Below are 19722 nucleotides of genomic sequence, written 5' to 3' on the forward strand. Positions count from 1 at the left end.
TTATCCTCCATGAATCCCAAATATCAAGAGAATGTCAAGCTAGCAAGGTGGTTCATGGTGGTTGACCAGAGAAAGTCAACTAGTCAAAACAGGGGTTCCCTAGACCCTATCTCCTACAATTTTTGTCATATGAAAATTATTCCAAGAGAAACGTTACTAAAAAAGACATTACAAACAACTTTCACATTGAAGTCAAGATCTATTTTTGCTTTTAAGATCATTTTTTATGGTGAAAGATTATAGGTCATTTTGTTTGAACCCTAGGTAGGAGGTCAACTTCCCAAGACCATAACCTGCTCAATTTTTATGATATGAAAGACATTCAAATTCCATGATCAAATTCAATATGTCTAATTCAACTTTTATGTTTTGAGGAAGTTAAAATTCAACTTGCAAGTGCAAGTTCCAAGAGGAAACATTATAGGTCACTTTCGGCCATTACCATTGAACAAGTGATTTTCCTCAACTTCTAAAATGGATAAATCCTTCATGAAAAATCCAAATAAGGTAAAATTTGTGACCACATTGAATAGGTTTGAAATATATACAACTTTTATGAAGGAACTCTTTCCATTTGAAGTCCATAGCAAAAGTTATTCAAGGTGGAAGAAGTGAAAATTTTGAAATATATTTGATTTTCCAAACTTCCACCTCAAAATTCATCATGATCCAAGCTTCAAATGGAAAATTGTTCAACATGAAAGTTGTTCCCCTTGATCTCAAATTTACAAAAAGTCCAAAATCATCTAATTTGGATCAATATTGAAGGACTTGCACATGAGTGCAATGTGTGGTACCATTTGGAAGAATTTCATGATCAAGCTCATTTCAACATTGCATGGCTTAATGCAATGCTTTCAGCATGACCTATGCATGACTTTAGACCTTTTCAAATGATTATTTGGGCTTTGTACACGTCCATGCTAGCTCATGAAGGAACTTTTTAATTTTGGATATTCAAATGGAAGTGTGTGAAAAGCATGTGCATTGGCTATAAATAGAGGAACAATGTGATCAGAACTTCATCAACACCTTGCCCAAGATTTTCCAGAGCAATCCAAACCCTCCATTTCATAGAATTCTTGAAGGTTTCATTTGAAGTCGACCTTGAACTTCATCTTCTGTTTGGAAGTTCAAACTCTAAGAATCCATTGTCTTCTTCATATCAATTGGTTTCTGCAAGCAAGAGGAAGAGAAAGCAAGCAAATCCAGATCAAGATCAAGTGAATTTGAAGCAACTCAAAGGTGATTTTTCAGAAACTTCAGCTCTTCGATTCTCTCTCAATTCTTCACCGTTCTTTGTGATTTTGGGTTGGCTGAAGTTCTACCAATGTATGCAACAAGATTGAGTTTCTTTGAGGTCAAATTGAAGCAACTCAGTTCATGATCCTCAAAATTCAAATCCCTGTATCTTTTTATACACTTGGAATTGGAGAAAATTGAGGCCAGATTCATGATCCTAAACATTTTCTCTTTGAAATAATGTCCTTGTTTTTCATTTTCCATTGAAATGAAGTTGGACCAGTCCGGTGGAGGTCACCGGAGAAGATGACCGGAGCCCTAGCTCCGGTGGTGTGTTGTCACGCTTCATGGCGATCTGATCAAGTTAAAATGTTATAATCTGGACTGTTCCATTTGATTACCACGCGTACATCTGTTTGACCAAGGTCCACCGTGTGTGGCCATCAGATATGCCACCTCAATTAATGAGGGAGATCTGATGACCCTTATTTTTTCTATTTATTTTTTATTTCTGATTTTATGTTTAATCCTTTTATTTTGTTTAATTCATAATAATTTCATTTTTAATCCAAAAAATATGGGACTTTCACCAAAAATCTTTAAATATTTTCTAAATTAAAATTATTTTTTTGATGAATTTTGATATTTTTCATGAATTAATTTTTTGTGTGCATATTTTTAATTGTTTAAAAATACTTCTGACTTTTCAAAAATCATGAAAGTTTTTGTCTAAGGGCATTTGACCTTGTTTGACCTAGGATAAATCTCTTGGCCATTTATTTGGTGTTTTGAAGAGGTTTTAGGTTTTGACCAAATTAAATTGAATTTTAATGCATTTTTAATTTGATTTTTAATTGATTAATTGTGTAAAAATTATGTTAAGCCATTTTTATGGAAGACAAAAAAGACTGCTAGCTATGGGATATGTTTGCTTGGATGTGGTCATCTTTATTTGATGCCTTGATCTTCATGATGTCTGATATTGCTATGTGCTTGTTGATAATTGCTTGATTCAAAGTCCAAAGGGAAAGTGGGTTTTCTATATGACATTCTTGTCTGTTGGATGGCATCCCATTGGTTAGATCTTTTCAACTCTTAACTTTTAATTTCATGCTTAGGATTAGTCTCTTCATCTCCTCCCACTTCTTAAATTTCAAAATCTCTTCCCCTTTTCAAAAGTTGTCTTTGCTTGTGATTTCAAACTCAGACCATATTCCAAATTAAAAACTTTGGCCTTATGCCATTACATTTTTAAAACTCTCTTCTTAAATCAAACTTGTAAATAAATATAATTATATTGACTTAAAGTTTCAAAAGACAAAAAGAACTAACACTCATTCAAACATTTTGGCCCTTTGTGCCTCTTTTAACTTAAATTTTGATTAAAAGCAATCCACTCATTTTGAAATTGATACCATGAACTACGAGGTTTTGATCCCTCATTTTTATGTTGGTACGTAGACACAAGTCGGAAGGTCTTGTCAAACACAAAAATATAATCAATAAATTCTTTTCTCATCCCGACATTCTATTTTTCTCAAACATCTTTTATACCAAAAACACATACACACATAAAAAGGGATCCCTAGGAGTACCTAGGACACTTTGGGTGCTAACACCTTCCCTCTGTGTAACCAACCCCCTTACCTGTAATCTCTGGCATTTTATTAGTTTTTATTTGAAAACTTCTTATCTTTGGGTTTTTTTAGTACTTTTCCCTTTTCCTTTGGAAACAATAAAAGCGCGGCGGTGACTCTGGTTTTATTGACGTTAAGTTTATCCATATCTTAATGTTAATGAATTTACCGCTACAGCAGTAGTGGATGAAACTCGTTGTGGGGATTCAACCTATTGTTCAGTGGCGTTCATTTGTTGAGAGAACTCGAATACTTGTTGTTCTTGAGGATTCATGATGAAGTTCTTGTGCAGGAGATAAAGAGAAGTTGCAGAGAAAGTTGAAGGTTTTGGGTTTGTGTAAGTAGTGAGTAGTGAAAGTGTGAGTGTGGGAGTCGTGGGAGTATATAAACAAGTTAAAATATTGCAAAAACGACAGCGTTAACTGAGAAGGAACACACACATTAATTGTTGCAAAAAATGATTTTTGACAATCATGGGAAAAATTAAATGCAGCTAATGATGGGAGTCTAATCTCAAGATTTTCACACTTCTCAAGGGGATCTCAATAGTTTGGCCCTTGAGCTCTGAGCTAGACAGGTGTCTAGACGATTCAGAGCCACATGTTTGAGGGACCACGTGTTGATGTATCTGGAGTCAAGAATACCAAAAGGTTTCTGACAAGAGAGGTTTCTAATAAAGATATTCTCTAACTTGTAGAAGTATCAAAATCAGATAAACATCATATGCTTGAGTAAAAGTCTATGTTTTCGTCAGAGATGAGAATCACAGGTTCAAAGTCATTCTGGGCAATCTGCCATATTTAAAATTTTCAAAATGAAGAGAAATCTATCATCAAATAAGGGTTTTGTAAAGATGTCAGCCCATTGATGCTTTGTATCTATGAATTTTAAAATAATTGTCCCTTTCTGAACATAATCTCTGGTGTTTAATTTCTATGTGCTTCGCTCTTGAATGTAAAGTTGGATTCTTACTTAAGTAGGTAACATCAGTATTACCATAAAAGATAGGAATGTTACTCTCATATATCTGAAAGTCCTCAAGCTGATTCTTCATCAAGAGCATCTGAGTGCTGCAAAGTGAAGCTGAGATATAATCTGCTTCTGCAGTTAATAGTGCAATGGTTGATTGTCTTTTGCTTGCCCATGAGATGAGATTTCCTCTCAGAAACTGACAGTTCCCAGATGTGCTTTTGCATTCTAACCCATCTCCAACATAATCTACATCACAATACCCATAAAGCCTGTACTCTGATGTTTTCTTATACATAAAGCCGAGATTAGGTGTTCCTTTCAGATGCCTAAGGATTCTCTTAACAACATCTAAATGAGATTCCCTTTGATCTTACTGCAATCTAGCACATAGAAATACACTGAAAAATATATCAGGACGAGAAGCAGTCAGATAAAGGAGAGAGCATATCATACCACGGTAGAGTTTCTAACAAACCTTTTGACTTACTTCTTCATTCTCCGTAATGCAAGTAGGATGCATGAGAGTCTTGGCTGGATTGCTTTCTGACATGTCAAAGTTCTTCAGAATATATTTTATGTATTTTCTTTTATAGAGATAGGTGGCTTCTGATGTTTGATCGATTTGAATGCCCATATTGAACTTTAGTCCTTGCGTTAAGCTCATTTCAAATTCTTCCTACATTAACTCAGAAAATTCTTCGCAAACAGAGGGATTAGCAGGACCAAATATTATATCATCGACATAAATCTGACAAATCATAAGATCGCTTATGATGTTTTTGCAAAAGAGAGTGGAATCCACTTTGCCTTTGATAAAATCATTTTCTAGAAGAAATGAACTAAATCTTTCAAACAAAGCTCTGGGAACTTATTTCAGACCACAAAGAGATTTCTTAAGTTTGAAAACATGTTCTGGATGTTTTGAATTTTCAAAGCCGGGAGGTTGATAGACATACACTTCTTCAGAAATGTAACCATTCAGAAACTCACTTTTGATGTCCATTTGATATAATTTAATGGAATAATTTACAACAAAGGATACAAGGAGACGAATAGATTCTAACCTCACGACTGAAGCAAAGACTTCATTGTAGTTAATTCCTTCTTGTTGACTATAACCTTGTGCCGTCAGTCGTGCTTTATTTTTGACAACTTCACCCTTTTCATTTAGCTTGTTTCTGTAAACCCATTTAGTTCCAATCACATGAGTTCCCTTTGATCTTGGTACAAGATCCCAAACGTCATTTCTAGAATACTGATCAAGTTCTTCTTTCATTACCAGAATCCATTCTTTATCTTGAAGTGTTTTTTCATAGGAGGTTGGCTCTATCAGTAATACTAGTCCTAGAAGTATTTCTTCATAAACTTTGAATGTTGGTCTTGTTCTGACAGGTTCATCCTTGTTTTCCATAATTAGTTATTCAAAGACATTCTTCTTATTTCTTTGTCTTTTCTGATTGATTGTGATTTCAGGTGCTTTCGAAGTTCCTCTTTCTGCTTCTTCAGAATCAATTGTCTTTTCGCCAGAACCTGCAAGTGTGATTTCCAAATCTGCAAATATCTCAACTAGCTTTGACTTTTCAGAGTCAAGCTTATCATTAAATCTGACATGAATTGATTCTTCTACAATTTATGTTTTTGTATTATATACTCGATATCATTTCAAACATTTTGAGTATCCTAACATAATACACTTTTGTGCCTTAGAGTCAAGCTTGTTCAGATTCTCTTTAGTGTTCAAAATAAATAATAACATCCAAAAGGATGAAAATAAGCAATGTTGGGTTTTCTTCCCTTGCATAGTTCATAAGGAGTCTTCACCAGAATAGGTGTGATAGAGATTCTATTCGGAATGTAACATGTTGTATTCACAGCTTCTGCCCAAAAGTGCTTAGCCACATTGGTCTCATTGATCATGGTTATGGCCATTTCTTGGAGAGTCATATTCTTCCTTTCTACAACTCCACTTTGTTATGGAGTTCTAGGACAAGAGAAATCATGGGATATTCCATTAGAGTCAAAAAGTTTATTTTCAAATTCGCCACCATGATCACTTCTGACTCTAATAATCTTAGAGTCATGTTCATTTTGCACTTTTGAACATAAACTGGTGAACACAGAATGTGACTCATTTTTGTGCCTTAAGAATTTCACCCATGTCCAACGACTCTAGTCATCAACAATGACAAGTCCATATGTCTTACCTTTGACTGATGATGTCTTAACAGTCTAAAGAGATCATTGTGTAGAAGTTCCAAAGGTTTGGAGGTGGAAACAATATTTTTGGTTTTGAAAGTGGTTTTAGAAAATTTTCCTTTTTGACATGCTTCACAAAGAGCATATGAAGAAAATTTCAGCTTAGGCAGACCTCTGACTAACTCAAATTTATTTAGATGAGAAATCCTCCTCAAGCTAATGTGACTCAAGTGTCTATGCCACACCCATTGCTCTTCATTAACAAACATCAAGCATTTCACGTTTTGGTGTTTCAAATCTGAAAGTTTTATTTTATAAATGTTGTTTTTCCTCTTTCCGGTGAAAAGGACTGTGCCATTTTTCTGATTGACAACCTTGCATGTTTTTTTATTAAAAATAATATCATTATCATTATCACTTAATTGACTTATGAATAACAAATTATGCACTAATCCCTCAACATAAAGAACGTCATAAGTGGAGGGAAGAGATTTGTTACCAACTGTTCCATATCCTCTGATTCTTCCTTTTTTATTTCCTCCAAAGCCTACGAAACCAACATCTTTAAGTTCCAAGTCTTGGAACATATGCTTTCTTCTCGTCATGTGTCGCGAGCATCCAGAGTCCAGGTACCATAAATGGTGTTTTAACTCTGCTTCATAAGATATCTGCAACATACACTATTTTATCTTTTGGTACTCAGAATCTTTTGGGTCCTTTAGGATTAGTTCTCCCAGAGTTTCTGAAAACTTTGGGTTTTCTAGCATTACGGAACTTCTGTGTTTGTGCAGGTGTATAATGATAAGAAAAAGAAGATTTTTGTTTGTTTTCTATAGTATGTTTCTGATCATGCTCATTAGAGTCATAACCAATTCCTCTTTTTCTATTATGACTTACACCATAGATCATAGAAGCCATTTTGCTTCTGTCTAGGTTGTTCTTCAGAAATTTCTGAAAGGCTTTATCATATTTGTATATGATAATGTCAAAGGTAGGTGGGGCTTTAGGAAGAGTTTCCTCAAGTTTTGAACATTTATTAGTTGAAAATTCATTTTCTCTTTCAAGAATAAAATTATTTTTTTTGAGTTCACAAACTTCTTTCTTAAGCTTATCACACTCTTCAACAGTCTCTTCATGAACCTTTTTCAAGTTCTTGAATTTTTGTCAAAGCTTCTGATACAAGCTCAGAGATTCATACAAACAAGCTTCCAGATCAAAACGAGAAAAGTCAGAGAGTACCTCTTCAGAGTTAGACTCTGTTTCAGATGAACTTCCAGAGGTAGTGGCCATGAATGCTATGTTTGCCTGCTCCTCTTCAGAATCAGATTCTGGAACTTCAGATTCAGAATCATCCCATGTTTCCATGAGTCCTTTCTTCTTTTCTTTGAAGAAGTTCTTCTTGAAGCTTTCTTTTCTAGAGATATCCTTCTTTAGCTTTGGACAACCATTTTTGTAGTGTCTAGGCTCTTTGCATTCATAACATGTTACTTCCTTGTTGGGTCTGCCTCTAGAGGTTGAATTCGGATGGTCTCCCTTCTGTCTGGGCCTTCTTAAGTTTTTTTGTATTTTTCTCCATAGATGTTTAATTCTTCTGTAAAGAAGAGATCATTCTTCTTCATCATCAGAATCTTCATTTTCAAAGTCATCAGCTTCTTCCTCTTCAACTTGAAAGGCTTTGTTCCTTTCTAGCTTTCTTCTTTCTGATCTAGGCTTTAGAGAAACAAATTTGCTTTTCTTATGAGGTCCATCTTCTTCTAGCTTTATTTCATGACTTCTGACAGAGTTGATAAGTTCTTCAAGACTTATGTTGTTCAGATCCTTGGATAACTTCAGAGCAGTAACCATAGGTCTCCACTTCTTGGGAAGACTTCCAATTATCTTCTTGATGTGATCTACTGTAGTATATCCTTTGTCTAAAACCTTGAGTCCTGCAACCAAGGTTTGGAATCTTAAGAACATTACTTCAACAACTTCATCATCTTCCATTCTAAACGCTTCATACTTCTGGATTAAGGCCAGAGCCTTAGTCTCTTTAACTTGATTGTTGCCTTTGTGCGTCATTTTCAAGGAGTCAAAAATATCTTTGGTTGTTTCCCTGTTGGTTATCTTCTCGTACTCATTGTAGGAAATAACATTTAACAGAATGGTTCTTTCTTTATGGTGATTCTTGAAATCACGCTTCTCATCGTCACTCATTATGCTTCTTGGAATAGGAATACCAATTGTAGATATGGGTGGTTCATAACCATTTGTAACCATATCCCAAAGATCGGCATCGTAGCCTAGGAAGAAACTTTCAAATTTATCCTTCCAGTAGTCAAATTTTTCTCCATCGAAAACTGGAGGTTTTACGTTGTAGCTATTTTTTCATTTGTGTTAGCCATGAAGTTTTTCTCACCATGGCTCTCTCTACACGGTTAAGTGTTTGATTCAAAAATCAATAACATAGACGAAGCTCTGATACCAATTAAAGGTAGAGAAAAACAAGAAAGGGGGTTTGAATTGTTTTCACAGGAATTAAAATCTTTTTGCAATAACACATACAAAATAAATAATAACAACACAAAATGATTTATCCTGGTTCTCTTGAAATTCAAAGCTACTCCAATCCACCCGACCAATGTGATTTCTCCTACAATAAGGACTTAATCCAATAATCTCAACAAATTATAAAATTCATCTAAGAGTTCAACAACCTCTTAGCCTACTCAAATCTACCAAACCTAAACAAGTCACTTGAGGAATCACAAATAATTTCAAGAATTACAAGTGTTTTGCTAGATGCTTCTAGATAACCAGTATAAACACACTTTAAGAATAATGAAAGACAACCACACAATATTGAGCAACAATCTTGTATGGAACCTATTTCTTACAACAATGATGGTGAAAAATATTTCGAGTATGAGAATGTTGTTGTGTCAAAGTAGTGTATTCAGCAAGTTGTAAGGAGTCCTTTATATAGCACTTGAGATGATACCATTGGGGGGAAATCAATAGAGATTTTTTGCCAGCTGTGGTAGTTAAAGGTAGTAAATTTCTTGTCATTTCCATAGCAGTCTTGGAGTATAATCTATTGTTTCCTTAAAGTAATTGTACTACAATTTGAATGCTTCCAACTTAAGTTTCTGATCAGGTGGTATCCGATGACGTGTTTCTGAGCATGTGTCAGAGTGAGCATGATCAGAGTCTTCAGAGTTAGAGTCTCCAGATATCTTCTCGCAAAGTCTTGAGATATCTCTTGCAGAGTCTTTAGAATCAGAGCTTGAACTATAGAGTCAGATTCTTCAGTTCATTGCTCTTTAGAGGTATTCTGTTCAGAGTCAGATCTGATTTTTCTTTATGTTGGGTCTGCGTTTCTGGACTAATGAAGATGCCAGATATTTGTTTCATTTTAGAGTCATTTTAACGTAGAATCCTACACACTTAAGAAAATTATTAGGGTACCAAATTGTTTCATTCTTTGTTATCATCAAAACTTAGAGATATATTGCAGAATTTAAATCTTGTTCTAACAGCTTAGGCAAAAATGAGCGTCTAGATGGATTGAAACCCGAAAGGACGGTCCAAGAAAAAGTTAGAGATATAAACAGAAAATAATCATCCTGGTAGATTGACCCTAAGAAGGAAATCTAGGCAAAAGTTAGGGACTATGGCAAGTAATTGCATCAGGCCGGACTTGATCGTTTGAAGCAACAGTGCCCATCGTTAGGGGTGTGCAAAAAAAACCGGATATTCATAACCAAATTGGTATCCAAATTGTTCCACTTTTAAAAAAACCAAACCAAATGTTAAAATAAAAATTTGGGTATCCATTTTGTTATCCAAATATAAACCGTTACCCATTATAAAATTTGGTTTTGTTATTGGGTATCCAAATTTTACTTAAATTTTTATATTTGTCTGTTTTCATGTTTTATCACATTATAATTAGTTTTATATTTTAAATGTTTTTAAATTTCATAAAAAAATTATTTTAAAATAAAATTCAGAATTTTTTTTTCTTTTCACGAAAAAAATTATAATTGGAATTTTTTTTTCGAAAAAATTATATTTGATATTTTTTTTCAAATAAAATTATAATTTTCTTCTAAATAAAAAATATATATTTTTTATCAAAATATTTTGTATTTTTTAAAATAAAAAAATTTAGATTTTTTTTTTTAAAAAAAATTTCAAATTTTCAGAATAAAAAAAATTAAAAAATAAGAATAATTTATTATAATTTCAGAATAGAATATATTTTTTATTTTCAAAATTTTTTTATTTCCGATTTCCATTTTTTTTTAATTAAATGTTTTTCATTTATTTTTATTTTTTGGAATAACTGATTTTTTAAGATTTTTTTTTATTTTCAAAATTTTTTCTTTTTTCTAAATATTTATTATTTTTTTTCTAAAAAAATGTTTTTTGTATGTTTTTTAAATTTTAAAAGAAAAAAATATTTTAAAATCTCATAAAACTTGTTTATGTTTTTAAATTTAAAAATTAATATTAAATTAAAGAAAATAAAATTTAAATTAAATTAAATAATTTTGATTAAAATCAAAATCCATTTAAAACCGGTTATTAACCAAAAGAATCCAAAAATAAATCAATTTTAAAAAAATAAACCGTTTCGTCAAAGTGGTTTTATAAACCAAACTAATCCATATATTTTGTTCAATTTGGTTTGGGTTTTGAACCATGCACACCCCTATCCATCGTACATTCCTTTTCTATCATCCTCGACCGATGTCCAAAGCATAATGGAATTCAAAGTTGTTAGGGAGAATAATGGTCATTGTATTTCAATGTAGCATTTTCCATATATTTACCATTTTACAACTTTTTAATGATCCATGGAGTCACGCCATTTGCGGACTACCACTCTATCAATAAAATTTGAGCCTTTTGCCCACTTGTTTGTTATTCTTATTTTGTTTCAGTGTACGAAATTTCATTTATTTTTGATAATCATTTTGAAACATATACATATTTAAACAATCATGTTTTTGAAAATTTACAAGAAAGATATGTATTTTCCCTCGACCTCTGAATACAAAAGAGGAATGCTAATGGCAATCTCAAGGATGGAAAGATCCTGAAGAAAGAAATTTAGTGACTTCCCCAGGCCGATTTTTTTTTCTTTTACAACAGTCGCCCCAGTATCAGATTACAAGAGCGGTGTAATCCCGACAAATTTTTGCCAGTATCTATATCTTGTTGAGATTAATCAAGTATCTTTTGTACTGTATTATCAGTCTCGCACCTTTGTGTTCATTTTGTTAGCATAATCATACACATGTGCATAGCATCATGATGTTTATTTGCGCATTTCACATTTTGCAATAATTCCTCACCATACTCTGGAACTTTTCTCCCCGTAGAGTGTGTGTGTCCTCTCTCCAATAGAGTGTCGACCTTAAGTAGAAAGATTTTATCCTTTCTAATTCCCCACTGAGTCTGATCCTCGTGGAAAATTTTGCTTCAGGTTTTGAGCTTATTACCTTTGTTAAACTATCACTTGGCTAATAGAAGGTAATAATTCCTTTTACCTTTGATTGGTTACCTTTGTTAAGTTATCACTTGGCTGGTAGTTGGTAATCATTCCTTTTGGCTTATTACCTTTGTTAAGATATCACTCGACTGGTAGTAGGTAATATTCTTTTCCTATTGAAGTTAGGTTTTTTCCCTATTGTTAATTACTTTTCCCCGAAAAAGTCTTACTTTGTTAAGTCTTCCCCGTTGGATCTTTAACTCATTGTCTAACTATGCATCGGTTATTTTCGAGCTTTTTCCTTTTCCCCCTACAGAGTTGTGTTTATCCTCATCTGGGTACCCCTTTGGATTCTGGCTTTCCCCTACGGAATTTCAGTCTTCTCTCTTCTCTAACAGTTCTTTGTCTCTTGTGGTTCCATATTCCCCACAGAGATTCTTGTTTGCATTCATATCATATCATAAACATCTTGCGGTATCTTAGGGCCAAAAAATGGGTCTTTAATATTTAAGTCTCTTCAATCTTGTCGAGATAAAGATTTCAACCTTCATATCTCCAAATTGAAGAAACTGAAATAGGGGCATCTATCATACCCTAATTTTTACCCCTAAGGTCTCACATCCCATTTTTCATCCTTTGCATACAAGCAAGGTCACACTTGGCTTTTCCTCTATTCATCTTTGGGTTTGCTTCTTGCAGGGACACCAAGCACCTCTTTGTTTTACCTTGTGTTTATTTGATTCATTGCTTATATAACCACTAATCAAAATACCAAAAATATGTCTTGTTTCTCTTAAGTTTATTATGCAAGGTAGGGCTCCTCAAGTCAAAACATATCAAAGTTTGGTGGCTTGCTTCTCAAAAAAAGTCAAAGGTTCATGTGTTTATTTTCATGCCTTCTTCAACAAGTAACTTCAAGCTTTGAGAAATTTAATCAAGAAGCCATCAAGGACACCTTATCATGAGTTCATATAACCACCCATGTGCTTTGAAATGCAAGGAAAGTCCAAGTGCACAAGCTTGTTGTCGCACCTCAAAAATGATAATGCGATCCCTCGCGATGGAACGCTGAAAAATGTTTGTTCGAGCAGAGTTGCCACCGAACTTTATTCATTCCAATGAAGGAATAGGAAAATATCGAGAAAACCTTTAAGAAAATAGAATAATGGTCGTCTCAACCATATTCGGGTTCGGGAGTCGATTACCCAACGGGAAGGTATTAGCACCCCTTACGTCCGTTGTACTCAACAGGAACCTTTTAGTCTGATTTTGCTATTTGACTGTTAATTGACTGTTATTTGCTTGCTTCGAGTAATTAGAATTGATGATAGATATGGATGAATACCTCAGGAGGGGGAAATGAGAGGTTTTTTTATTAGTGTGCTTGCGAAGATACAACAATCTCCTGCCTACGTATCCTTATGGTGCAATAAGGAAATCAGAGCATTCGTAGTTCGGGCTACTACGAATATTTGGTGTGTTTTGTTTGATGAACGACTGTGTAGGTCGGCGTTGTAACGGCTAAACGTTGGCTTGTCTACTCTCGGGGGAGGCTCTAGCACTGGTTTGTTGTGCGCATTAGAAAGGATTGACAATGTTCTTTTTGAAAGGGTTTTGGTCATGCGGGGGTGACAAGTTGAATTAATGTGTTTGGGTGTTTGGTTTCAATCGCTCGGGGGCGAGAAGTTAGGTTTCATGTTGGAAATGTTTTTGAAGAACGACGAAAGATTGAGCAATATGGTGTACACCAATCGTCCAATTCTTTCGAGGAATAATAAGGCGACCGCCTTCTACTCCCTTTTCGTTCGAATTATTTTGAAAGTTTGTTTGTGGATGTTGAATGTGCATGGTAGTGAGGCGTACGTCTCCTACTTGCTTATTTAAAGAATAATGAGGCGTGCGCCCCCTATTCCCTTATCCATGATTATTTAGCGTGTTTTAGTTGGAAGTCGATAATTTGTGCAATATGGCGTACGCCAATTATTCAAATAATCGAGAGATGGCGAGGCGAACGCCTCCCATCTTTTATCACCCGAGGTTTAAATTGTAAAAGATATGTCTAGATGTTCGTATGTGATTTACGAAAATAGTTTGTATTTGAATTGGTAGGTTTAGATTTGGTATGTTTGGAAAGTCGATGATTTGAGCAATGAGACGTACGTCAATTATTCAAAAAATCAAAGAATGGTGAGGCGTACGCCTCCCATTCTCTATTGAAGTTTAAATTGTTTATTTTGCGAAATTGGATTTGATATAAAAGGTGATTTGAGTTTATTCGATTGTGGTTTTGATTAGATGACGAAGATTCGAGCAATGTGGCGTACGCCAATTATTCAAATAATCGAAAGATAGTAAGGCGTACGCCTCCTATCCTTATATTGTCAGAAATTAAAAAGGTTTAGGATTTGTAGTTGATTTAGAGAATGTGATTTTGAATGTGTATGATTTGAAGTTTTAATCGGGTGACAAGAACTCGAGCAATATGGCGTTACGCCAATTATTCAAGTGCTTGAGAAATAGTGAAGCGTACGCTCCCTATATCTTTTTCATCCCAAAATTTATGTTTGAAAGAGAAAATTCTTTTGAAGTTAAATGGTTTGGAAAAAGGTTTGAATACGTGTTTATGAATGAAATGAATTTTATTTAGTGTATTATTCATCTACTCGATTAATCAATAATCAAATAGGTCTCATTGTAAGAAAGCCCAAGAGTAAGCTATGTGAGATTGATGGCGATGCTAAGAGCAATCGACTTACAAGGGTGTTTAAAAATGGGCTTGATGTTGAATCGAGAATTGTGGTTTGTGCTTTTTGAAATTGGTTTGGATTGACGATGAATTGAAATTGAATTTGTTTATTATGAAAAACGTGGTGGAAAAGAAAATCCTTTAATCATTAACTCATCAGAATTTGGTTAAATTGATTAATTGAATTAATTAAGATTAATTATCAAAATTATTTAATTATCTCAAATAATTAAGTTAATTAAGATTAATTAATTGAAATGAATTAATCAAACAAGAGTCTAATTAATTAATTTTTTTTAAGAAAACAAATGGAAATAAATGACAATGTTGATTTACAAAAATTGAAACGGAATCGGTTACAAAATGTGCTCAAGAATCGGTTCATACATAGCAACAATGAATTGGAATGTCGTATGTGAGATAGAAACACGGTGAAAAATATTCCTTTGATTTATTGAGATTTGGGGGTATCACGACATGAAATTGTCGAACCCATACATTTTTGTTCGATTTTTATTGCCACGAGAATTGAACAATTATGACACTATACCTACTTAAGACATGGTAAGATACATCATTAACCTTGGGACAACATCAGATAACCGCTAGGTACAACCGAAATCGAAATGGGTAGCATCTAATTATTATCATTATTTCCATCAAAAAGGATCATAAGAGATAAATGGTCACTATAAAAAATATGACTTAATAACACCATTGTCCAGATTAACATTTAAATCAGGCGAGAATGAATTGGGCTGGAATGGATTAGGTTAAAATGAACGGCTACAGAGCTTGCTCTTGGAAATAGTTTTAACTGGAGATAATCACAAAGTTGCTAAGGGACGCCGACAACCATGCATTTCAACAACATTCATCGTATTAGTAACGTCACTGTAATTACTTCTATTATTATAATTACTTCAATATCATTAATCAATCTAATGACTACAAACCATAATTTATTACCATCATAGTCAAATAAAACCCAACTTTAAACCAATATAACCAAGACAAGATGCGAAAAAAATTGGGAAGGAAAGCTGAGTTGTAAACAGGGGTACTACCGTTACCAAATTTGAAGTCTGACTTAAAATGCGATGATGTCGGCGGTAGTGAAGAAGGGACAAATCTGTTGTTGTTCACCGCTGGGTTGGGTCGGTGTCCACCGATGGATTTGGAAGAGTTGTCTTGGAGGTTTGAAGGTGAACGGTGGAAATAGAGGGTGGTTGAGCGGTAGTTGTTGAGGATTTCATGCGGCGAGGGTTTTGAAGGAGCGTTGTGGTTTTGGGGTAGTTCAAAGGTGATGACGGTGTTGTAAGTTGTTGACGGCCAGGCGAGGGTTTTGAAGTAGGCGTTGGAAAGGTGAAGCGGCGTTAGGGTTGCGGTGATTCATGGAGCAGATAACGGTGAGGAGAGTAGAAGGTCGTTGGGTGGTGGTGTCTCGGAGGTTGTAGCGGTGGCAATGGTTGAAGGGTGAGGAGTGAACGGCGGCGGTTTTGGGGTTTTACAGTAGTGGGTGTAGGTTGATGAAGGTTGTGTTTGGAAGATGAAAATGGAGACGGAGGCGAAGGGTGATGGAGTGAGGTTGTTGACGGTGTAGGTGAAGTGTGGACGGAGACGGCGTTGTTGCTGGTGTGGGTTTGAAGGTGGTGTTGGGAAGAAGAAGATGAAGGGAAATGAAGGTGAAGGGAGAACGTGAGGTGGTGTCAGGGATTGAGAGAGAAAAGTGAAGGATTTTCCATTTTTTTTTCTTTGTTTTCGTTAGGAGTCTTTCTTTCAGAGAGAGAGAAATGTGAGTGGGTAGGTATAGGTGGTAGTTGGAGAGGTGTGAGGTGTCCAGAAGAGAGAGGTCGGGGACGTTATGATATAACCGTTGGGGAGTGTAGTGTGAGTACTGAGTGGGTGAGAGAGTGAGGTAACTTGAGGTGAGTGTGGGTGAGAGATAGATACGTGAGAGTTTGTTTGAAGAATCCAATGTAAGAATATATACATATTTTTTATATTTATTATTTATTTAAGAAAATAAAATCATAAAAGAAAATTTTAATTAATATTTGATTCTAATTACTTTAATTAAATAACTAATCAAAAAATATTGACCAATTAGAAATAGAAACCGAGTATAAATTTGCTCGGAAAATTAAATCGGTCACACTAAAATTGTCAGCATAAAACATACTTATTAAAAAAATACAGCGTTTCCTCAAATTCTGAAATAAATTTGCATCGGTTAAATGGCTCGGACGAGTCAAAATATAATCGAAACAGTCGCTGAAAAATACAACGAGCACACCCGGTTAAACTACGTGAACAGTAGATTACTAATATTGTTGTCTGCAATTTTAAATTTGAAACTTTTTTTACCCGCTGATTTTTTTGCATGTTCTTGAGAAATGATTCAACCGATTTGTCTGTATCTTCAATAAATTTATCTTGACTGATATTTTAGGTATTATTCATGATGAAATGTATGTCATGTTATGCATATGATGCAAAATAAAAAATGAAATCAATTCTATGAAAATTAAATATGCCCGGTCAAGATTGGGGTATGACAGCTGCCCATATTTAATTAACTTGAACTAGAAGGTAAGAATGACAATAGTCTTCATACATTCATGGTGAAAGGTAATTAAATATGAAAAGACCCAAATTTTGTCCTTTGAAATGCAATGGAGGAATGTGGAAAGAAAATGCAATGGATTCTAACAGCACCAAGGTAATAGGGGTAGAATGCCAAATCAATGCTAACCCTCGAGTCGACACTCGATTTTGCAAAGGTCATTTCTTATGTGTGAGCGGAAACCGAACGGGTTCTCTGGCACCAAAAGGATGACAGTAAAATTAATTGCCATCACCAAAAGGATGATAGGAATTCACCATGATTTTCAGGATCGTCATCACCAAAAGGATGATGGATAAGCTGAGCTTCAAAAGTAGTTATCACCAAAAGGATGATGGTTATAGTGGTTACAACAAAGATTTCCATCACCAAAAGGATGAAAGTTAGACACAGTCCAAAGATTTCCATCACCAAAAGGATGATGTCCGTCACCAAAAGGATGATGGTTATTTTGATAAAGTTTCCCACTACAAAGAGTATAATATCAAGGCTATCACCAAAAGGATGATAGTTGACTCCTCAACTTCAAAGATCACCGTCACCAAAAGGATGAAGGTAAGATCCAACACCAAAACTTGTTATCACCAAAAGGATGATAATAAGTCAAATAACTTCAATGATCACCTATCACCAAAAGGATGAAGGTATAATCACACAACAAACTTGTTATCACCAAAAGGATGATAATAAGCACACAACGCAATTGATCACCATCACCAAAAGGATGAAGGTAGGATCAAGACACAAACTTGTTATCACCAAAAGGATGATAATAAGTCGACAATCACCATCACCAAAAGGATGAAGGTAAGGTCAAACGACAAAACTTGTTACCACCAAAAGGATGATAATAAGCACACAACGGTATTGATCACCATCACTAAAAGGATGAAGGTAGGATCAAGACACAAACTTGTTATCACAAAAAGGATAATAATAAGTCGACAATCACCATCACCAAAAGGATGAAGGTAAGGTCAAACGACAAAACTTGTTACCACCAAAAGGATGATAATAAGCACACAACGCAATTTATCACCATCACCAAAAGGATGAAGGTGAGATCAAGACAAAACTTGTTATCACCAAAAGGATGATAATAAGTCAACGATCACCATCACCAAAAGGATGAAGGTATAATTAAAAAACAAAACTTGCTACCACCAAAAGGATGATAATAAGCCAAAATAGACTCAAATGATCACCATCACCAAAAGGATGAAGGTAAGATCAACAACAAAACTTGTTACCACTAAAAGGATGATAATAAGTCAATAACCCAAAATATCACTGACACCAAAAGGATGACAGTAAGATCAAACAAACAGAACTTGTTATCACCAAAAGGATGATAATAAGGACAAAACTTCAAAACTTATTATCACCAAAAGGATGATAATAAGCTGAAACAGACTCAATGATCGCCATCACCAAAAGGATGAGGGTAAGATCAAAACAAAACTCGTTATCACCAAAAGGATCTTAATGAGCCCATAACTCAAAAGGTCACCGTCACCAAAAGGATGAGGGTAGGTTTAAACAACAAAACTCGTTACCACCAAAAGGATGATAATAAGTTAATAACTTTCACTGATCACCGTCACCAAAAGGATGAAGGTAGGATCGAAACACAAAACTTGTTATCACCAAAAGGATGATAATAAGTTGATAGTCACCATCACCAAAAGGATGAAGGCACTACAACACAACAGAACTCGTTATCACCAAAAGGATGATAATGAATCAACAATCACCATCACCAAAAGGATGAAGGTGAAATTATAACTTCGAAACTTGTTACCACCAAAAGGATGATAATAAGTTATAAAAACTTCAAATATTGCTGACACCAAAAGGATGACAGTGGGATTAGACTTTTCAAATGTCACCATCACCAAAAGGATGATAGCTTAAACCAAACTCCATAATCTCTATCACCAAAAGGATGATTTTAGATTAAATTGGATGTCATCACCAAAAGGATGATGGTTGAACCAAAATGACAAGGATCCTTATCACCACAAGGATCGCCGACACCAAAAGGATGACGGTAGGCTGTAATAATTGTAGAGGTCACCATTCACCAAAAGGATGAAGGTTAGCTTAAAAACTTCAAGGATCTTCGACACCAAAAGGATGACAATAAGATCGCAAATGTCAATGATTTACCATTACCAAAAGGATAACAGTCACCATTGTCGCGGCGGGATTTTTCACGAGATTAAGTATTGATTGAACTTAACCCGTTTGAAAAATATTTTAAATGCAAGAGTCGCCACCGTCTTTTATTTTATCCAAAAAGAGGAAGGGAAAAATAACGATAAATCCCTTTAGAGTTACGGGTTCGGGGGTTGGTTATGCAAAGGGAAGGTATTAGCACCCTCTACATCTGCGGTACTCCACAAGAACCTTTTTGCTTATGTTTATGTGAATGCTTTGCTTTTTTCGCTTTGATCGTTTGATTGGGGAGATGAGAAAAGAACTTGATTTTATTGCTTTTTGGACTTGATAAAGTCGTAGACTTCATGCCTACGTATCTCCAAGGCGCAATGGAGAAATTAGAATCCACGTAGTTCTCCCAAAAGAAAAGGGGAAAGTCTGTTTTGTTGATTTTAGATTGGCGTGTCTTGCCATCTCTTGCTCGACCTAGGCGGGAGGCTTCGAGACTGACACGTCCTTTTGAAAATGTTTTTAAACTGAAAAGCCAAAGCTGGCAAAAGATTTGAATGAGCCTAAACCCTGAAACAATACATACATGGGCTCATTATAAGGAAGCCCAAGAGTAAGCTTGTGAGTGTGTGAAAAGGGTTTCTTAAACGGCGAC

This window comes from Lathyrus oleraceus, chromosome 2 (genome assembly GCF_024323335.1).
Source record: "Lathyrus oleraceus cultivar Zhongwan6 chromosome 2, CAAS_Psat_ZW6_1.0, whole genome shotgun sequence".
NCBI lineage: Eukaryota > Viridiplantae > Streptophyta > Magnoliopsida > Fabales > Fabaceae > Lathyrus > Lathyrus oleraceus.